We start from the raw sequence: 23,626 nt of genomic DNA, 5'->3' as shown, positions 1-23,626 counted from the left end.
ATGCAGGAAAAAAAATTAAGCCAAACTTGTTTTTATTATATTGGCAATTTCTAGCCAGACTTTGATATGTTACCAATATATCAGGTCAGGTCACTTGTAGAGCAAAGAAAACACATGAATTTTGATCATGAGCCAGGTTTTTCAGAATGATTTAATTAGCTGTTATTAAATGTGGATGGTGAAACAGTAAAAAGGGGTGGAGCTCTGGAGCATATATTATGTTTGGTATTGGAGACAATTAGCAAAACTGTCAGTGCAGACTGTTCACAATTGTTCACGTTAAACACTTCATCAGGTTGAGTACAGAACCTTTGGTGTATTTTATGTCAGCAATTTCTAAGAGGTAAGTTTCTTTGATATTATATGAGATGGTGTGATTCATTTTCTGCTAAAAATTGTTGGGTTTTCGCTTTTTATATTAAAAAAAAGTTTTTTATTGCATGCTTTTTAAAACAAAACAAAACCTTAATCTAAAATGAATATTTACTAAACACGGTGTTATTGAAGTAGAAAATTCAAAAAAATAATAATTAAGTAGGCTTATAACAGAAAGACAAGTTCTTACCTTTATATTTTCATCAGAAATTTTAATTTAATAAGAGTATTTATTCAAAGTTTAATAAGATCTTCACATGCATGAAGTTCAAATTCAGCATATGCTTTAATATCTGGGAAAATGATTTTTTTAAAGTACTTGGTAAAAAATATCAGTTGTTACTGTAATTATTGAATTCATAATAACAAATATAAACAATAATATACTATATAAATATAACCATCTACCTCAAACAAAATGAAATAAACTGTCTAGAACTTAGCATGCTTTAAATTATGTATTTCTTTTACTGATCTACTTTGTGCAGTTTAAGCAAGTAAGACTCAAATTATCTATGAAATGACATTGACAGGGTCAACACTTTTATATAAAACCAAATATGAAAAGATGACAATTAGCAAGACTGAGTAAATCTTTCAGAACTGCGCAAATATGCAGTAACAGAACATGGGGCAGTGATCCACTGCATGCTCTATGTATTTATGGTAGGTTACACTGAAATTATGTTTAGTTCTGTTAACTGCTTTATATATTTTGAGAAAATGTACTGATGACTCTAATGTACTAGGAACTGTTGATATAACTCATGTTTATGCAGTGGTTCCCTGAGACCTGAAAATTGTTTCAAGGGTACTTCCAAAGCAAAAAGGTTGAGAACCGAGGCTATTATAATAGAATCCTGACAGGTTGACTCCTTTCCCTTTCTCTCCATTTTATATTCCAAAGAGCAGTCAGTCAGGGATTCTTCCCATTGCATTCTCTACTTCCCGAGCTCAGTGTTATATTTTATACATGGGGTGTAACCATCTTTGAATAATTTCTGCAAGATTTTCTTTGTGGCTCCCTACAGGCGATGCCCATACTCTGAATCAAATCTATAAGCCTACGGACAATGAGTAGAATGCCTTTGGTTTAGGTCGTATTCTAACTGGTGGGATTGCTCCAAGAGCATGCTTGTTACGATGGTTTGTACCAGATGTAGCATCCAGATTGTCACCAAAGACATTGTAAAAGTCCAAGTGGATTTTCATCAGCATGAAGTGTGTTATTGTGGTCAGGGTTTGTTGAATAAGGCAGGGTTGCAATCATCAGCTGAAATTCAATGAAGACTCCTGTGACTTGATGCTCAAGTAGATGAGCTTTCCAACTAGTGTCCCTTGTATAACATGGGGGAGAACTTAGTTCATCAAGTTCAAACGTGACACAAGTTGTTGGGGACCTCCCACTGCTTTGTCTGTGAAAATGATGCAGTAAAAAAGTGGTAAAAATGAATCAACTACATCTGTTTTCTAGTCTCTACCCTATATTATATTGCTATTTTTATATTATGTTAATTATGGTTACTACAACAATTACTATATTTCATTATACTATTCAATTACTATTACAATATTTCCTTTATATATATAGTCCTCAACTTATAACAGTTCCTTTAGTGATCTTTCAAAGTTATAATAGCACTGAAAAAATGACTTATGACCACTTTTCACACTTATGACAATTGTACCATGTTTTCCCGAAAATAAAACAGGGTCTTATTTTCTTTTGACCTCCAAAATAAGGACATGGTCTTATTTTCAGGGAGGTATTATTTTTAGGTGCAGGAGGTGATGGCTGCTGCTCTGCTGCAATATTTTTGGGGAGGGCTTATTTAAGCACATGCTCTCAAAAGCCTAATTAGGCTTATTATCTGGGGAGGTCTTATTTTTGGGAAAACAGGGTAGCATCCCCACTACCCCAGTGATTGAAATGTGGATGCTGGACAATTGACTCATATTTATGATGGTTGTAGTGACCCTGAGATCCCCTTTTGCAACCTCCTGACATGCAAAGTTAATGGGGAAACCAGATTCACTTAACAATCATGTTACTAATTTAACAACTGCCGTGATTCACTTAACTGTGGCAAAAAAAGTCATACAATGGGGGCAAAACTCACTTAACAAATTTCTCACTTAACAACATTGATTTTGGGATCAGTTGTGGTCGTTTAGTTGAGGACTACCTGTACTGTATTCTATAGTACAACTGTTCTATTATTATAACATTTCCTCTTTATTATCACAACTCTAAAATATTACTATCAATGCTTTCTTCTTACAAATCTTTTTGTGTCTTCTGTCTTAATTTCCACCTTACAGGATTTCATCTGCTTCCCCCCCCCCCATTCTCTGCTAATGGATAACATACAGACCATTTACACATTTTTGCTTTGCTTTGCTTGCTCTGCTTCTATCCTTTTTCCTACGAACACTTTGAAGAAAAAAACCCCTTTTTTAATTCAGCTGCGTTGCACTATTTACTATTGCTGGTGGCTGCAGAGCTTCTAAAACATGCATCTCTTCCCACACCTGTTTCAAGATTGCAGCTTTATTGACAATTCCTCTGTGCTGACACTGGGGAAAAGGCTCCAACTGGAGGGGTGGGAAGCAGCATAAGTATCTGCAATTTTTCTTAAAAAAACCTGCTCCTCCACATACCTTATCCCTTTAAGAAAAAAAATCATTTTTAAATTAGGTTAGTGCAATCTTATGTCTTTACCATACCACAATTAGAAGAAATAAGGTTTTGCTGTCCAATTCAATGTATGATATTAAATAGGTAAGGTTGTAGTCTGTGGTGGGATTTAATTTTTTTTACTACCTGTTCTGTGGGCATGGCTTGGTGGGCATGGCAGGGGAAGGATACTGTAAAATCCCCATTCCCTCCACACTCCAGGGGAACGTTGCTGCAAAATTCCCATTTCCTCCTGATCAGCTGGGACTCAGGAGGCAGAGAATAGATGGGGGTGGGGCCAGTCAGAGGTGGTATTTACCAGTTCTCCGAACTACTCAAAACTTCTGCTACTGGTTCTCTAGAACTGGTTGGAAGCTGCTGAATATCACCACTGGTTGTAGTGTCCAATGCCATCTGATGAGTCATGCATTGGCACTTTTCATATGTTACAATCAAGTGAATAGTTGATAGTCAATAACCAGAAAATTTATAACTCCAAAGATATACCCTCAGAACATTGATTGCCTATTTTAGCTTGCAAGCTTCTTTTTCAATTGTTTGGTAGTTTTGTTTTCTTCGTAAAAGTTTTTTGCAGATGAAAATCACAGGCTTGTCCATTGCTTCATGGTGTTTGAATAAGTACTACACCTAAGCCTACTGTACATTAGAAGCCTCTATTTGGAGGTCAAACATTTGGTAAAATATAGGTTTTCTACATGTTTTAGTCCTCAAGGCTACGACTGACAGCCAGCAACAGCTAGGCCGCGCCTGATTGGCTAAGGCGCGGCATGGCTGAGCGTAGGCTGTCAGACGCACACCTATTGGCCTCCCTGCTTGACAGCTCCGTATAAATAGCTGTCAAGCAGGGCGGAGCCCCGATCTACCGCTAGCCTGTCTACTGTTCTGTCTGTTCTAATAAAGAGCTGTTAACTTACCTCAGGAGCCTCCTGCCTCGATCTTCCTTGGCTACACTTCACTACACAATGCACACAGAGACCCCTAGGGTGGCACATATAATACTCCTATTAAAGGCTATAAATGGCTTTTAAAGCCATTTATGGCATGGGTCCCAGGCATTTTATGAGTTGTTTCTTCCCAAAAGAAATAGCTCACTCACTCCATGCAGTTCAGCAAAAAAGGATGGTTTTGATCCTGTCTGTTAAGGAAATTCAGCTGGCAGAATCAAGAAGAGCCTTTTTTGTTGTGACCTGTTGTGACATTCTACCAATGAAAGCAAGATCTGCTCCCAACCAGAAGGGCCTCCAATGATTTTGCTGGCTGGCTTGGGGACCCAATGGAAAAAAGACCTCATCCCCATGCTACCTTTGGTTCGAATTTTTAATTTTAAAAGGTTTAATTTAATCTTTTTATTGTTTGTAAACCACCCATAGTTGCCTTATCAGTGGCAACCACCTAGAGTTACCTTATCAGTGAGATGGATAGCATATTAAATGAGCAAGCAAGCAAACAAACATTTTTTTAAAGCATTTTAAATGATTCCTGGCATTCTTTAGTCCACTTTTATGGGTTCTGTTTTTCTTTTTAAGTTTGTGATGGGTTATGCCAAAGTAGAAAAAGAAATAAATCTGCTAGTCCTAAAAAAGATTAGATTTTTTTCTCTGGTTTATAAGTATTGGAGGTGTTCTTCTGAGGTATTGCTATATATAAATATATAACCTAGATTCACAGCACATCATTCCCTTCACCATAGATTGAATCTCACCAAGTCAGGATAAATGTAATTTTTGAAGCCATGCATCAGAAAACTCTGTCCACAATCACTCCAGCTACGTCATCTCTGGATTAAAGAAGGCAGGTTTCACAATACAGCAGCTCAAAGTAGTTAAGTATACCTTCTGGTTTGCCCAACAAATGCCACTACTAGAAGAGATTCACTGGCGGGCAAATGCAAATCAGAGTGCTAGTTATCAGTTGGCTAAGGCTTCCAAAAAAACAAACAAAAAAAACCCCCCAACCCCCAAAGGCAAAATTAAAAACAATTTAAACAATTTTAAAACAAAATTATTTTGTTTATGTGGTGCATAGCTATGACAAACCATAGACTAAAATAGATGTTATCATTGATTACATGACAACCATTTCTTTAGCATAAGCTCATCTTCGTAATAATAATAGTGGAATCATCATCAGTCCCATCTTTATTCAGCCTCCAGAGCACAATTTACAGTTACCTTTCTCCCTTTTTCATTAAAAAGAAACTAGAACGTAATATACAATCAAAAACATCCTCAAAAAATGTGGAATACATGCAATTTCTATGTGAGGAAATTCAGGCACATGTATACTTTCCAATCATAAATATCCAAGGATCTGCAGTTCACATTTGCAGCACAAGCAATTAAGATTTATTTATATTTAGACTCTTTTTTATCCTGCTTTTATTACTTTATAAGTAACTCAAAGGAGAAAACATACATAAGGTAATACTACTTCCTCCTCCTATTTTCCCCATAACAATCCTGTGACAAAATCCTTGGCCTAGTTAGTGCCAGTGCATGAAATTTATAGGTTTGGAAGAAAGGACATTCCAGAGGAGGAAAAAGAACATAATTTGTTCCCAAGAACATAACCAAATACTGTACAAATTATGCATTCAGAAAACTCAAGATTAAGGTGACCAGACGTCCTGCATTTGGCGGGACAGGCACGCTTTATCATAATTTTTCCCGCGTCCCGGGCCGATCCCGCTTTTAAATTTTGGCGCCTTCTTCAATCGCTCGCTCCCCCGCCCATCTGCTGCTGCTCGCATGGGCGGGGTAGCATAGCGAGTGAGCAGGCAGATGGGCGGGGGAGCGAGCTCGCTTTTCCAGCCCCACTTCCGGACAAGCCGTGGGAAAGCCTCCGCCTCTCCGAAAAGAGCCACCTGTGTATGTGGCCCTCAGCGGGGTCTGGAAGTGGCGCCTTTCCAGCCCAAAGCATCCCTTGCGCACTTCGGGGGCCGGCGGGCGAGGTGAGTGCAGCGGCCGGAGACTCCTCTGCAGGACCCCTTCCGGCTCCATCCGCTTCCCAGCTTGTCCCGGCTCTCCTGACTCCCGGGGCCGCCACTCTCCGAACTCACCCAGAGTAAGTGACGGGTGGGGTAGTGTAGCGAGTGAGCAGGCGGATGGTGGTGGAATCGCCACCCGGGAACCGCCAGAAGCCTTCCTGCCCAACACTGGCTGCACTGCAGCTGACTCACCCCGGGCGGGCTGGGAGGCTTTGGGCGTCCAGGTGGGAAGAGCCGCGAGCGGATGGTGGTGGGATCGCCACCCGGGAACCACCAGAAGCCTTCCTGCCCAACTCTCCCCGGACTTGTTTTGATGAGCGTGGGGTGACTGACGGTAGTTTGCGCCAGCCACGCCAGCTCAAACTATCGCCAGTCAACCTGTGTTATAATCTGGCCACCTTATGCTAGCAGCCTTACTAAGAGACGTCTGGCTGGGGAGAAATACCGGCGCAACTGCAAGAAGTCCTGGGAGAAACAAAAAGACTAACAGCCTTACTAAGAGACATCTGGCTGGGGAGAAATGCCGGCGCAAGTGAAAGAAGTTCTGGGAGAAACAAAAGGATTAATGTTGAGTTTCTTCCCAGCCTGCATTGAATCCACCACCTAACTGCGCTCGGCCCCTTCAAGGAGGCGGGCGGGTTGGAAACCCTTAGGCAGGGAAGGAGAAACGTCAGCAGAGGAATCCAGGCATGGGAAAGCCGCTCAACTTCCTGGGAGAGGCCCTGCAAATACTCACAACCTCCCTTCGCTGCTGCAAACCACCGATCCACGCCTCGTTTCAAGCCAAGGCTGCAAAGCAACCAGACACAGCCTCTTGTGCTTTCCCTGCAGTTCTGAATTGCAAGCAGCGGGTGAAAGCGGTTTTGTTTTTTGCTTTTAAACTAACTTTGCAATCTGCAGGCCGGTTTGCAATCTGCAAAAGGCCGGAGCAGGATTGCACCAGGCGTTGCCTTGCTACGAGCTTCCTCCCTTTCTGCCTACCCATCTTTACAATATCATCCCAGGTGCGCGTCGGGGCGAAGTGCGGTTGTGTGTTGCCCTTCCAGGATGAGCGGTTCAGGTTTCATCATCCCTTTAAAAGGGAACCTCCAGGGCGTGGGCTCCCGGGCTCAGGCGGCAGCTTGCCTAACCGTTTGCACCGAGCATGGGTGGGGATGGCTAGCAGGGAAACTTTGTTTCACGATTCCTTGGAAATTTGTCCTTATTGGCAAAGGAAATGCTGAGAGATTCGCAAAAGTGTTCAACATGCTCTGGCTTGTAGGCACTGTTCCCTCCCACTGTTTACTTGCCATGTGCAGCCGCACACATGGCAAGTAAAGATTGCACAGCAGTTTCCCACTGCCGCGCAGTGTCATTTACTGGACACGGACTGCAGTCTCTGTACTCTGCAGAATGGCCGTGGAATCATGAATGAAAACCCCTCCAGCTAAACAGGAGTCTTGACAACATTTTTTTAAAAATGTTTGGGCGGAATTGGTGAGATTTATTATGCAGCTGCACCTGGGTGGCACTTCCTGATTCTCTGCGCTTCGGATCTTTCAACAAAGTCTTTCCCCACCCTGGTCCCTGGTGATACAATGAGTTAAATGTATTCTGGCCTGGATTTCCTATTGTGCAATTTGTGTCATGGACTTAATCATTTTAAATTCCATAAAATGCCAGTACACATCCTTTCTGCCAAGAGATCAGAAAAAACAATGCTCGAATCTTCTGATATTTAAATGATTTATAATGTTGTTTAGATATATAATTTGGATTACATTTGAAAACTATGCATTGATTAAATACTACGGAATACAATCCTGCGGCAGTTCTTCTTTCTTTTTTGGTTTTAGAAAAGGATAGTTCCCTTTTTAGCCAGGCTTTTTGAATTAGATTAGCACCAGTTTTTAAGTAGATTTCAATTTAAAAAAAATCTGTTAGCTGCTTTGAATACCTTGAAGATGAGAAGATGGGGTACAAAACTTAAATAATAAAAAAATTGTACATTCATTTTGAAAAATAAATGCAATACTTGATTAATTTCATATCTTTATTTAAAATAGTTTTGGCATGGCATATGATTTTATTGACTCAGTTGGAAATGATGTGGATGTTGTATCTGATTCTGAGGTATATATATTCTTAAGTAACATAACATATAGCATATAGTCCAAACTTGCTAGACTATTTAATTGATCTTACTACTTTAAAGGGGAAGAGTTTCATGATAAATTATTTTATTACATTTATGTTGCATTTATATATTATATTTATTACATTTATATTCCAAATTATATATTTGTATTGTTATTTTAGTGTTTATTGTCAATTTTGATAGATATTATATTGATATATCAATACTGATTTTAATCATACTAAATAACAATTACTGCTATTATTTATCAGCATTAAATATTTACAGTTTTTAATATTGAGTTAGTCATATTTTAGAATAATAGGATTATCTTTTAATAGGATAATTGGCAAAATCTAATTCAAATGTGATGGGTTGCAGAATGTGAGAGGACAGGTTGCCTGCAAAATGCCAGGACCCAGGCTGCTGGTGCCATGTCTCCCTCTAGCCAGTCTAACAATGTAAAAGCTGAGCAGAGAGCCTTTTTTCCCCAGTGTGAGCGGAAAAGTATAGTGTTTGAGTGGCACATTTTCATGCCTGGCATTCATCAGGCTGAAACCTCGCTAGCAATCGGCGCTTGATGCTTGGAATGTTGCGCAAATGTCCAGCAGACGTGACAGCAGTTCAAACTGTTGCTCTCTTAGGTGCTCAGGCATGAAACTGTGCAGCTCAAACACTATACTTTTCCGCTCACACTGAAAAAAAATTAGAGGGAACATTGCTTGTAGGTGGTGCGCTCCTTTTATTAATCACACCGTCCAGACACTAGCAATAAGGGCTCCCTTGGCAGGTTTGGATTAAACTAAGCTAAACTGGATGACTCCTGGATAGAGACCAAATGCAGGGCTATTTATTTCTTTATTGATTTTAGTTTGTCAAGCATGTATGAGAAAGCAAGTATAAGTATGGGTTTAGTGACTAAAGTTACAATGGCATTGAAAAAAGTGACTGATGACCATTTTTCACACTTAGCGACCATTTTCACACTTAGCGACCGTTGCAGCATCCTCATGGTCATGCGATCAAAATTTTGATGTTTGGCAACAGATTCGTATTTATGATGGTTTCAGTGTCCTGGGGTCATATAATCGAACCAGATTCACTTATGTTATAACTTATCAGCTGCAGTTATTCACTTAAGAACTGTGGCAAGAAAGGTGGTATAATGGGCTTAGTGACCAAAGTTACAATGGCATTGAAAAAAGTGACTGATGACCATTTTTCATACTTAGCGACCATTTTCACACTTAGTGACCGTTGCAGCATCCTCATGGTCACGTGATCAAAATTTTGATGTTTGGCAACAATTTATATTTGTAAATTGTAGTTATGTTGAAATAAAAAAATATTACAATACTATTTTTGCATTGTATGAAAATTTTTGTTGCTCCGTATAAAATTTTTTAATCAAGCCCCCCCCCCCCCCTCCGGGTCAAAGGTGTCCCTCTTTACCAATCTGAAAATCTGGTCACCTTACTCAAGATACACAAAGATAAAGTTATTATTCATCCTTTTTTTTAAAAAAGTAGCCAAGGTTTCTCTGAAGTTTTTCAAAACAGTAAGGTATATGCTTAGTTTTATGAATTAAATTTATAGTCTGCCCTCTCTCCATCAACAGTAACTCTGGGCAGTTTGTATGCAAGTGTGGGATAATGGTTAAGATGTTGGCCTACAAAGCAGGAAACTGTGACTTCTATTTTAGGCATGAAAGCTATTGTGTGATTTTTTTAACAGATTAACAGAGTTGGAAGGGACCTCATAGGTCATCTAGGCCAACCCTCGCACTCAAGCAGGAGACCCTACACTATTTCTGACAAATGGCAGTCCAATCCCTTCTTCAAAGTGTCAAGTGATGAAGCCCCCACAACTTAGGGCAAATCACTCTCTTTCAGCCCCAAATTATGTTCTTCTCTTTCCTCCTCTGGACTGCTCCTTTCTTCCAAAACTATAAATCTCATGCACTGGCACTAACCAGGCCAAGGATTTCAGGGACTATCCTACAAACACATTACCCACTGCCCTTTGTGTGATCCTTCCTCTTCACAGGAAATATAGGGTTATTTTTTTATCCCTTCAAATAAGGGTGTTTTTTTTTTGGTGGGGGGGGGGGCAGACTCCTGGTGACTATGGATTAGAGCCTGCAGTTTTCTTGCAAACAGTTTTTTGGAAATGATTTGCCCTCATCTTTTTCCTCTAAGGACTGAGGGAGAGTAACTGACCCAAGGTCACCCAGATGGCTTGGTAGCAAAGGCAAGCCTGGAACTCACAGTCTCATGATTTCTAACCTGACACTTTCACATTCTATCAAACTGGCCGACCAGAAGCATTCTGGGAGTTGTAGTGCATGAAAGAGATTGTCCTATAGGGTGGTGTGCTTCTCTCCCTCCCTTATACTACAAATCCTAGAGTGTCTAGTCTCTGAGGTTTCAAGCTACAGGCCTCAGAGGCCTGGAACTTCAGGAGTAGTCAGTCTGAGGGGGTAGAAAGAGGTGTGTGACCTACAACAACCTCAGGGTAGCAAAGGAAACTTCAGACACACTAGAAGCAGGGGTAGAGAATCCAAGGCAGGTAAAAGACAAGCTCGAAAGTAGCCAGCCCTCTGAAGGGAGGCAGGATCCACAACTAAAAGTTGAATGGCTAGGACTGGAGAGTTAGTTCTGACTGCGGCCACTAAAGTGAAGAAGCAGCTGCAAACAGCCAGGGTATTGTAGCCTCAAGAGGCAAGCAGTGTTCTTGCTAATTAGCAAGGCCTGAGAGCGGCCCTTCTCCTCACCCTCCAAGGGTATTTTTCTACCTTCCTGAGGATGTGGGTCTCAAAAGGGAGCCTTAGTACCAGAAATATTTTATGACCAAATGATAACTCTTGTGGGTATAATGGAGTTGCCTTAACAGCCCTGCTCAGATGTACAGAGCCTTAACCTCATGAAAAGTTTTCCGCAGAGGTCTTACAAGTCAGACCTTGCCCCATCCCTCTGAGAGAAAGGGATAGATAAAGAATAAATGGGATGGTTTTAAAGGCCATTAGGTCCATGTAGTAAAGGGATGGCATTTCCCTCCTGATCTGGAGGGAGCAAGTATAAGGATTATTTCTTCATTCCATTGGCAATTCCTGGCAGCCAATGGTGTTGACAAGATAGAATGCAAAGGAAAATGATAAAGTAATAAAACACAATAAAATAAAGTACATATCTAGGAGCCAGAATACAAGTCATATACCACAACAAGCTCATCTACAATCCCGGGCCTGCATCTAGGAGAGGAGCCAGGAATTCGGCTTTCTGACGTCTACCAGATTTGGGGGCCAATCAAATGTTGAGGAAGCCTTTTCCATAGGGCAGAAAATGCATGTCAGGCATGTCTTCTGGGCCTATAATGCTTACTTGATAGGACATGGAAAAGGCAAACTCTGTTACATCATATAAGATGAACAGAGATAATTGGAAACAAACTGTCCCACAAATATGGAGGATCTGTGCAAGGAAGAAGAATTACAACTACACTCAGCAAATATTGATTATCTGTGTTTAGTGAATGTTGTGTACATATATAGACAACTCAGTGCCCATGTGTGTTGAACTTCCTGTCATTATTTCTACAACAAAGCTTCTCATATCAGATATTCCTTAAACTAGCTATTAATGGTACGAAGGCTCAACACTCTCTAAGATTTGTTCACCTTCTATGATCCCATGAAAGCCAGTTTGCTGTGGGCACCAGACTATTCTTGCCTGGGGCCCCAAGCCTTTAGCCCAAGTCAGTCTATCTTACCCCCAGGAAGATGACAATGATAAATCACTTCTGAAAAATTCTGCCAAGGAAACTGTAAGGACTAGTTCAGGCAGTTGTCAGTAGTCAGCATGAATTCAAAGACACTCCTTGTCTGCCAATATGCACAATCACTTTGATACTGCAGGTTTCTTTTTACATTAGTTAAGGAGAAGATAAAAGCGTTGAGAAATCAACCAAATCCAAGAAAGCAAACTTTATTTTCCATTATGCAGACATAACACAAAGATATAAAGCAAAAGTCACTTTAAGAATTAGATGTTAGGATTGTATGGCATGAGTCTCAGTGCTTTTAAAAAAATGTCTAAACTATAGATATGGGCCCACTTATGAATAATTAACTATCTTTATTAGTCATCATTAATCTTTTTGCCTTCATCTTTTGCCTTCTATAGTTCTGCATATTTTCTTTGTTCTGCCGTGTCCACTCCTTTTAAAGATCAAGAATACAAGCATAGAAGGAAGCTTCAGTGATAAACTACTTCGGCCAACAAATACGTAAATACTATTTACATTTCCTTCCTTCCTTCCTTCCTTCCTTCCTTCCTTCCTTCCTTCCTTCCTTCCTTCCTTCCTTCCTTCCTTCCTAGCATGTATATTGGGGGAAATCAAATTTAATTGTGCATTAGCTGCTCTAATCCTGTGCCTCCACAAATAACTTGGTAGATATTATTTCAAAATACTATCAGATTGGATAGTATGTTGGATTCTGCCTATGTAGGCAATCATGCACACATGCCATGAAAGCATAGATGTCAGATTATTTTGGGACTGAAACAGTATAGAATAATTGTGACTCCTTTTCCCATTCAGCAATGTCTGAACGCCTCTTCAATTCTACCAAGTAGCAGATAGTTCTTTGGTGCCCTCTAGAGAATTTTTGTACTCAGTTGTGTCAGCCTCATATTATAATGAAACTATATTCAAAACAAAAAACAAAAAAACCAGGTGAAACCAGCATCTTACCTGAAAGGAGTGGAATATTTTGCTATCAGTTCTATATTTAATATGATTACAACAAGAGTCCTAACTATACTAAAAATACGTTATTGAGTCCTAACTATACTAAAAAAAATTCTACTGAAATCTATTCTATAAGGTAATGTTATAACTTTATTATTTCCAGAAAATAATCTGAATAAGGAATTGTACAACACAATAAAATTCTATTTTCTCTGGCTTTTCTTGAATCCTCAAAAGATTCACAATTCAAAAACCTTTTTTTAATATACAAAAGAGTGTGTTATTTCATGTTCATTGTTCCACCGCTTGATTGTTTCGTATTCTTCATACATTTCATCAAATTTGCTTCAATAAATTCTTACCTACCTATTTCGATGACATTTTTGCAAGAAATAAGCAATTAACTACAGATGAAGTAAAGTAATGTAATAGATGAAGTCTTTCTTATAATGATTCCCATAGATCTTTGGCAATAAAGAGAATACTGTATCATATAAGATTTCCAGTGGTTGTTTATGAAAGCAAGCTATGCTTATTTTCTCCATTTAATTTTCTTTATATGTACCCAGATAAATTTGGATAGAACCACCTCCATGTTTAATTGCAATGTTTACAGCTTTCACAACCACAAGAAAGAGCAGTTTTGTTCATGTAATGTGTGGTTTACAATAAAAATTCCCAGTATTAGAATTTGTGACCAATCAAATCAAATGACACACCCCAGTCCTGTTTAATGCCTTGCTAGCTGTTGATAACCTTTCAGCTGCAAGCAGACACTCAGGAAAAGAAAATATATCAAGTCTCTAATGGTCAGCATAGATTACATGGTTCAACTAGCTAGAAAGTTCTGTATGAAAATCAAGGCTAAATAGTTTTATTTTTAATTTATTATATTCAATTTTTATTCAAGCCTAAATAGTTTTATGTGACAATTATGTCATTTGTGTGAAAATTGTATGACAATTACATTATATTTAATGTAAAACAAGTCAGGAGAAGAGATAAACTACCATCCGGATAAATACTTTTTAAAAATAATGTTATGAAATTTCAGCAAAGGATAAATGACAAAAAGGCAGGATTAGGAAAAAGAAAGGTTAGAAAAACAAAGCCAGGTATGCAAAGACAAAAAGAAAAAAGAAAACATTAATCCGAAACAATTCTGAACCCCAAATCCCCAAAATTAAGTTGTCATTTCTTTCAATTCTTAGCAAGAAGTCCAACAGTGGTTTCCAAATTGAAACAAAGGTAGACCAAATATTTTATTTAATTAGAGTGGTCAAGTTAGCCATTTCAACCAATTCCATTAACTTCACCATTCATTTTTCCATTGTAGTAATTTGTAAGTCCCTCCATTTTTGTCTTGCTGCTGTTGTCATATATAGAAACAAAGTCCCATATTTCCCTTTAATCTGTATATCCATCAAACATAAAAGGGAAACCTCTGGTTTCAGCTGCAAATTTATCATAAGAATTTTCTGGATTAAGATACATATCTGATCCCAGTATTTCTTATCTTTGTTACATATCCACCAAAGTTAGTGAAAAAAACATCCATACAAATTTTGAACTATATACGACAGTGGTTTCTTTTTTATTATATTCCAATCTAGAATAACTGAAGTATAAGAGATCAGTTATACCTAAATTGTTTTCAACTTCCATCTGCAGCATTTCCTTTCTTTTGCTTGATTATTCTGAAATGTCAAGCAACTTGCTTTTCATAGGTTTGTAAATTCAGGAGTTCTTCGTTTTTACTGTTAAAACGTGTCTTGTAAAAACTTCTAAAAGTCAAGTACTTTTTTGCCACTCTCCTACCACTAGATGGTGTTCAAGTGACTAACAAGTACTCTTGGAACAAAATTTGAATCGCACAAAAGTACATTAAAAATCCATTCCAAGCGCAAGAAAATAATAAAATCTATCACCAACTTTATCAGCTAAAAATATTCTGACATCTTCTTCTTTTTTTTTTTTTTTTTTTGCCTCTAACAACTTTTCCTGATTAGGGAACTAAGATGCTCTCCATGCATTCAGAAATCATCAGAAAGCTACTGGCATAAAATTTCCTAGCCCAACTGCTAATATTTGTCATGCCTCAGAAATGAGGCAGAGAAGCAAACACAACTTTATCTTTTCTAGGTAAGCTCCAATAAGAGCTAACTTGGGATGTGGAATTTTTTTCTCATCTTGAATGAAAACAGGAAAGACAGCAAGAGCTTTAGAAATGTTCTCAGAGTAAACTCAAATGGGAAAAAATAGGTGGAAAAAAAAACAAAGGAAAGGAGACTAGTGGAGTTATTGCTGATACAAAAACCATTTGCACTCCACTCCTACACACAATTTATTTTCTTGGTGAAAGGAACGGTGCTTTTCTTTTGGGCCCTATTTGAGTTTTTGTCCTCCAGTTCACCTCCATTAATTACCTTATTGACCTCAAGGGACATTGGTAGGCCTATGATTGAGTATGTGTTGATTCTTAGCAACCCATCCATTGATTTTCTCCATGAGTTAGCCTTTTCTTCCAGCGATTATTTCAGGTAAGCAGGATTCTACTTTTATTTTGTGTTTGCAAAATCATGGAAGCATAGGACTGGAAGTCTATTGAGATTCTCAGTCATTGTCCCCAAAGTGCTTCTTCAAGAGGCAACTGGACTTTCTGGTTTTTCTTTGAAGAAGTTTTGCTTCTCATCCCAGAAGCTTTTTCAGCTCTGACTGGATGGTGGTGAACGGAAGGATTAAATTCCTTGCAAATAGCTGCTCATTTGCATTCTTTTAGAGAGAGTCATTAAGGCCACCTGGAGATTTATCTGTGTCAGCACGATTACATGAGTGGTGCAAATGGTTTGGCACCTTCTTGTAACTGCTGTAATGTATTGTAGACTGGAGATAGATGATGCCGTATCTCTTCCCCTCTGTTGAGAGAGGGCTGTTCAATTTTGACATACGGGCCTCTTTCAAACAAGCATTCTTCTCTGTCCAAAAATGTGAACTTTGGTGTCTTCAAGAGTGGCCTTTGTCTTTTAAATGCAGATAGACTGCTGAATTTTGTCCTGATGGGTTTGTTCTCCTATGTTGTGCCATGCTTTTATGAAGTGATAGTTTTGTTTTCCTAATGTACAACTCTGCACATATCTCACTTCATTATATTGCATATATTATGTTGCTCAGTTTGGGTGTAGGTTTTTTAACCTTGGGATGGACAAGATTCTGCTTTAATCTATTCTTGGGCGTAAAGTGTGCATATGTATGGTATTAGCTGAAGATCCTCCTGAGATTTTCAGATATTCCTGCAATGTATGGAATGACAAAAATGTTTCATTTATTGTTCTCTTCTTTGTCTATTACGAAGATGCTCCTGCTGGGTCTTTTTTGGAATTTGATGAAGGCCCACGGGATAAACACACGTTTTGAGAGCTTCCTTGATGTATTTTAGTTCTTTTTCTTTCCCATCTTTGCTGGTAGGCAGGCCTTCAATTTGGTGGTGTAAGGTTCTGATAACTCCCATTTTGTGCTCCAGTGGATAGTGAGAATCAAAATGTAAATACTGATCTCTCTGTGTGTATGTAAACTTCAAGGTTAAGGCTTCAGTTTTTATTAATGTGTACTGCACAGTCCAGGAAGACTATACTATTTTCCTTAATATCTTCCCATGTGAATTTGATGTATCTGTCCACAAAGTTGATATATATGATGAAAGCTTCCAGTTCCTATATTTGAGTCAAGATCATCATACAGTTTAGCCTCTAGACCCCTTATAATCTTAGTTGCTCTTCTCTGCATTCTTTTTAGGCCCTCAGCATCTAGGGACTCAGAACTGAGGCAATACTCAAAGTGTGCCTTCTCTAGTGCAGTATAGACCAGTATTATCACTTCTTGTGATTTTAATGCTGTCCCTCTATTGATGCAGCCTATGATTGCATTGGCTTTTTTGCAGCTGTAGCATGCTGCTGGCTCATATTCAAATGGTGGTTCACCAGAGGATACCTAAATCCCTCTTACAGGTACTATTGTTGAGGCAGGTACTGCCTATTCTGTATGTGTATCTGCCTAAGTGCAGGACCTTACTCTCATTACTGAATTGCATCTTGTTGGGTAGTGCCCATTGCTCAAGTATATCAACATCTTTCTGAATCTTGAGTCAGTCTTACAAACTGTTAGCAATATGTATATATTTTGCTTATCTATAATTCCGGTTATCAATTCCCTCCATAAGACTATGATTTCAAAAAAATACAATGACAAAATACAGTGTATGAAACTAGCATGCAACAAAGCCTGACCTTGTTTGCTGAGTTGCTGTAAAAGTTTATGTTGACATAATTTTTTGCTGACTGAAGGACAGTAAGAAAGCAAATTGATGCAGTTGTTTTGATGGAGAGTCTAGGGTTATGTAGAATTGCTGAACTAAGCCATTAGTTAACCCACTAGCTTTGTTGCACTTCCCCTTCTCAACATCACCTCCTGGAGGAAAACCTGTTCTCGATCACAACACTACTGTTTTGATGGATACTGTTGTCAGGTGGCTAGACTCATGGCTCTCCTTTACTGAGGAGCCCCACCTCACCCTACTGAATGAATCAGCTGCCAAAGTTCATAGCACCCACCAATGGCAGAAGTTCCATTAAAGTGTTCATTTAACACCCCCCCCCCCCAGTGGTGGGTTGCAGGCAGTACGCCTCAGTACGGGTGTACCGGAGCCAGCCCGCAGCATCGGATAACATTCTAGTATAGTGCTTCGGAGGGCCCACCCGCCTGCCTGAGCTCCTTACCTGTGTTTTAACCTTACACCACCAAATTTCTGCACTTCCGTGCACGCGTATGGCCTGCACGATCCTCCACAGAGCAGCTGGAGCATTGCGGAGACACTAAGACACATGCACGTGCTGCGCGCATCCATGAGGATGTTGCCGGTTGGAACAGGATTTGAAACCCACCACTGCTCCCCACCCCATAGATCAGCTTTGGGCAACCACTTTTAACTGGTAGCGGGACGTGGTTGGAGATCCCCCCTCGCTAGAACATTTTGTAATAATTTGACAGGCTATAATAACAATCTGTATCACTGTGGCTGAAATTTCTCAAAACAGGCTCAGGTATAAATATTAATTTTGCTACTGCTGGAACTTGATTATCCTAGAGAAAATGAATCTTGGGATAGTCTACCTAGCTATAATCCCTATTTCCTGATTTGCTTTGTCAAATCATAAGAATGCCTCTGCTTTGTTTGAGTTTCAGCTTCACTGCTTTCATTACCAACATCACATGCTAGTTTAATATGTTGAATAGTTTCCTTGGATTGTGGAGGAAAGCTAGGAATGAAAGGAGAGATACTTTCTATTGAACCTTTCAATTCTCCCAAACAAACTTTTCTTAGCTCTTTTCGTGCATGTTAAAAGATGTGAGGAACAAAATGAACTTTTAGGGAATATCACAAGTAGTCATAATATCAAGGACAAATTTCCAGAGATTACTTTCTGAAGCTACCATCCCAAGAATGGGAATGGTCACTGAAAAATTCCAGGAGATTCCCTTTTCTACCTTGTACAGCCACATATCCAAAATCCTTCTGCCCCATGATGCTATATATTTAAAACAGGATAGAATAGCTGGACAAGAATAGATTACTCCAGGTTCTTCATCTTCAGGTCTAGTGTGATGCCAGGCTGTGAATCCAGGAAGACATGAGACTTTCCCTGTCTCATCTTTCCAATTCTCAGACAAGGTCAGCAGACTGAAGTCCTGGATAGCTTTTTTTGCCATTTAACAACTTTCATTTCTCACTAACCTTTGCACAGGAAAGGCTGTTGGAAAAATCATTGTGGATACTTAAATGAGGACATAGTCTAGTAACAAGAAGCAACAATTCTTCTTCCTGCAATAATTTGACCATTATACCTGCCCTTGCCCATTATTAGGATAGCAAACATTTTCTCATTCCACCTGTCACTGTAATTTTTAAATATCTTTTCTACTATCAGACAATAAGCACTTCGGATTTGCTTTCTTTGAACAGAAGTTAATTCCCAAGTTGCTTGTGTGGCATGGGATAAGCATCTCTTATTAAAATGTATTAGGAAATTATAAGCAGGCAAGGGCAAAATAATTCTAAAATATTTGGGAGAACCACAATGGAACTTATTCCAAGTACAGGAATTTAGAATGAAATATAAATGGGATGGGTCAGAATAAGATTATAGTATCAACATAATCTAATAAAACATGCTTTCATCACAGAAATGTTAATGCTGTGCTAATGAAATTTAATGTTAACATGCAAAGAAGATGAATCAGTGAAAGAATCAAGTTAACAAAAATGTGAGTTAGCACATTACCCAACCAAAATATTTCATTTTTTATTTTATTCTTTAATTATTTATTTATATCCAATCTTTACTATTTTTACAAATACAGTAAGTCAAGGTGGCAAACATACCCATGCTATAGTTTGGTATCATCAAGTTACAAAAAGTAGAGAAAATAAAAGATTTATAAATAAATGGTATTTTGGCTTGGTTGATTGTAGAGCTCGAAAGGTCTGCTTAGGACATTCCCTCCCATCTGTGCAGCATTCCATGGTAAACATCTGAGAAAGATATAATCTAGCCTCTGCTTGAGCATATCCAATAAAGGAAAGACCACCATCACTCTGCATAATTGATTCCTATTGTTCATTCAGAATTTATATTTCTATATCAGGAGCATCATTTCATGTAACACACATGAGGGAGAAGAGGGATTGATCTTCCTTCCTTTCATTTCTTTCTTTTGGATACTTCAAGGTTGACTGGGAAAGAAATGCTGCCAGTTATTTCCCAGTCAACTTTTCTCAGAACTAGAATTCCTTCCTTCCTTCTTTCTTTCATAATATTTTTAATCTAAATTATTGAAAATTAGAGATTGACAATAGTGATATTCTACATTCTCTCAGTTTGATAACCAGAACAATTTACATATGTGCATTCATTGAGTTTGAATTTAAAGCCACTGTGCATCCATATCTATTAGGGTCTTCAGCTTATAGCTTATACTTACGGTAACTACCCTGTGGTAAACTTATTATGGGGTAGTTTGTCAAATACTTTGCTAAAGTCAATGTATACATTTCTCACAAGCCATCAGTGACATGCAGTGAGCTTCATGGCCGGTGAGGCAAGCGCGAAAGCCCCACTGAAGCTCCAGCGCTGTGTCCGCCATAGAGCAGGACCAGGACCCGCTCTATGGCGGATGGCACCGGGACTTTAAAGCCATGCCCCTGGGCACCGACTGCTCCAGTGAGGCTTCTAGCTCCATCCTGGCGGGCGGAGAAGGTGAAGGAGGACTGGAGGCGAAGGGTTGGCGGGCGGGTTCAGCAGCAGGACTTTAAAGCCCTGCCGCTGGGGCCCTGCCGCCACGGAGGCTCAGCCACCCCTTGTCCCTCAGGCTGGCTCTGCCGGTGCAGCAGCGCTGCTGAGCCTGCCCGCCCGCCCATCGCCTCCAGTCCTCCCTCACTCTCTCTGCCCGCTGGGATGGAGCACATCAAGCATGTCCCGCTGAATGGCCGGCCCAGAAGGCATGCCGGCACTTTAAATGCCACCGTCCCAGCCATACAGCGGGGCGGCGGCAGGCACTTTGAAGTGCCAGCGTGCCTCCTGGCCACAAACAAGGACATGTTTCACTCTATGGTGGGCCGAGGCTGCATGTCTTTAAAAAATAAAAATTAAAAATAAATGTGCCAGCCCACGCGCCAGCAATGGCGGGTTAAAAAAAAAAAACACACACACACACAATAAAAACAAATTACAATTACTTACATTACAAATAATTTTGAATTCCTCCCCCTGCCCCCTCCCTCTGACCCACATACCTTCCAGCTACGTCAAAAATGCAAGATTTGGTCTAGCCAGGCCAGGGCCAGGCAGGCTAGGATAGTTGCTGCTAGAGTCACCATGTGAATGACTCTGCTTAACTGTTTAAAAAAGCCTCTAAACAAAGTGCCCTCTGCAGGAGGAGGCGAGAGAATCACGTGCCTCATTTGCATAAGAAATTTTTTGCCTTTTAACCCTTGGTTAACTCTGAGCAACGGTTAAAAGGCGAAAAATTCCTTATGCAAAGGAGGCCCATAGTTCTCTTGCCTCCCCCTACAATTAGCACTAAGCAGACTCAGAGTCACTGTGACTTGGAGTCTGGCAGCAACTACCTTGGCCTTTTAAATTATTTTAAAAATTCTTTTCTTTTCCTCATGAGACTGGTGAGGCCCCGCCTCCCCTGCCTCCCCTGACTGCACGTCCCTGCAAGCCAGTGAGGAAATTCTCTGATTAAAAATGAGTTATGTGTAAGATTTGGTCTTGATAAAGCCAAGCTGAATTCTGGTAATTATTACATTAGTCTCAATCTTTATTAAAATGGATGCTATGGTAACATTATGGGCTAAAAACTGGTCCTATGAAGTTTATTATATGGCGTAATCATACCACTCTCTAAGACCCCATAATAAAATTAATTGCTGACTAGGAAACATGGGTTTCCTATGGGGGACACCGGTATATTCTCATATATGTTACATGTTTCTCATCTCTAATTTTCTGAATTTTCATCTAATATATTTTTTCTTTCATAAATATGTTGATTAAATCATTTTAAATGTCTTATTTTTTTTTATTGTTAGGTTTACCATCTGGGCACTGCTAAGAAAATGATGGATCTCAAGCGAATGATCAACAATTTCCACTGGTTCTACTGGCAATTCCAACTGATTACAATGACACATATGATGGATTCCTTTGAATGGTGGCTTTTCCATAGCCTTTTGTTTTTTACAGTGATTCTGGTAGTATATATTTTTTATGTCATTGTGCCTATGCAATTCGACTTGGTTGTAGAGACTGTTTGTCATCTGTCTGGTTTACAGTGCAAAAGTAGCAGACCAGCCATCATCTGAATTTGCTACAATTCACAGGGACTGTGTGATTGTGTGGATATTTTTCTTCCGGCTTATATTGTTGAGTTTCTTTTCCAAGCAACTTTTGGAAGTTTTCTGGGATATTAAACTTTTTTGATCCATGAAAGGAGTCTTGGGTAAAAAAAATCACCATAATTGCATACAACAAGTGCCCAAACACCGCATCTCTGTATGTAACACATGTCAGATAAACATCTTAATTTTTCCAAGGAAGGTTTTCTCTCACACATTTTTAGATTGTTTAGGAGCTTCATCAGATGTTCATTTCCTGTCAGAATATTATTTTTATATACTTGTTATTATTAGACTTTTATTACAATTCATTATGTAGAAATACTCTGTAACAAGCTGTAAAATAAAAATAAAATTGGAAAAGTAGGAAGGCCAATAAAGTACGTTTTGTCTGTAGTATATCATAAAATGTTTAAATGTTGTACTACTGAATGTAAACAAACCAGGATTAGGAATTAATAGTATGCCTACATTTTAAATGTTATCCTTCTTCTGAGTGAATCTATATAGTGAATCTATACACTGAATCCTCAAAATGGCCTTGGTCAGCTTCAGGGTTGATATTAATATAGTTACATATATTATATGTACAGTTTAATTAGTTGTGCTTTGCAGGATATCAATAGCTCCCAACCTTTTTGGCACCAGGGACTGATTCCATGGAAAGAGGTTTTTCTGCAGACTACAGGGGGTGTGCTTTTGTGTGCTGTCTGCAACCTGTGAATGGGGCTTTGCTTGTTTTCACAGACCAGTTTCAGGCATGCTGTGGACAGCTGCTGGTCCGCAGACCAGTGTTTGGGGACATCAGCCTTGGAACAGGTTCACAAGAGCTGAATAGCACTGGAGAAATATTTCATATTCATTTCTATTAGTTGCGTACACTGCAATCACATATTATATTTATGTGTATACAAAAAACTGATATATTCCAGGCGATCAGTAAAAATTTACAAAATATTGTATTTTATTAACCAAGTCCATGACTTTTAGAAAATCATGGAATGATGTTCCATCCCATTATTACTCCTATTATTAACTGTGACTTGTTTAGTTTTCTGATCTTCTCATTATGTCAAAGTTAACCTCATAAGAGTTTTTAACTTGCAATTATAAATCAAGTATTGACATGTTACAAGATTTATATCAAGACATTGCACTTTATCTGTCTTCCTCATCCTTGTTACATATGAGAAAGCTTGCAGTCCAGACTTGCATCTTGGAAGTGTACTATTTAGCATATTCTAGGGCCTATGGGCGTATACTGTCTTAATTCAATTTGCATTCAATCATCATTCCCAGAAATATTACATAGATTCAGGGCTTTGTATGACAAATTAAGTTCTTTACATAGCAAAAATATATTGGGCATCTTTGCACAAAATTATAAGGCAGAACTCATGTATTATGAATTATTTGTTGCTGTATGCAAATGTTTGCTCTCCTACTTATCCCCAGCTGAAGTGACTAAGTTAATCCAGTAAAAATAACTTATTGTGTCATCCAAACTGGGAGTTCTGATTCTTCCTATCTTGAAGCAATCAAGGAAAGGCAAGTGAACAAACATTTGTAATTTTGCATCAGATGGACACATGGTTGAGAACGTTAAAAACCTCAAAGTAGAAATTCAATCAAAGGAAGCATAATAATTGTATGTATGAATTATGCATTTATTTCATACATCAAGCATACTCCTGTAAGTGAACCAAAGTATAGACAATACAAACATAAAAATGACACACACACACACAC

The 23,626-nt window shown here is 39.0% G+C and overlaps 1 long non-coding RNA gene across 1 annotated transcript; it reads left to right on the top strand.

The window, feature by feature from the left end:
- The first annotated feature begins 267 nt into the window (after window positions 1-267).
- On the top strand, window positions 268-23,626 carry LOC148043550 (uncharacterized). The gene is made up of 3 exons (XR_015698094.1): window positions 268-343; window positions 12,357-12,459; window positions 21,572-23,626. It is a non-coding gene; the product is annotated as an uncharacterized LOC148043550 (long non-coding RNA).

The sequence above is a fragment of the Thamnophis sirtalis genome, unplaced genomic scaffold, assembly GCF_051295495.1.
Source record: "Thamnophis sirtalis isolate CommonGarterSnake01/CBP01778 unplaced genomic scaffold, rThaSir2_p1.2 scaffold_11, whole genome shotgun sequence".
Classification (NCBI taxonomy): domain Eukaryota; kingdom Metazoa; phylum Chordata; class Lepidosauria; order Squamata; family Natricidae; genus Thamnophis; species Thamnophis sirtalis.
The sequence above is the reverse complement of the archived record's forward strand: the minus strand, read 5'-3'. Positions and strand labels throughout refer to the sequence as shown.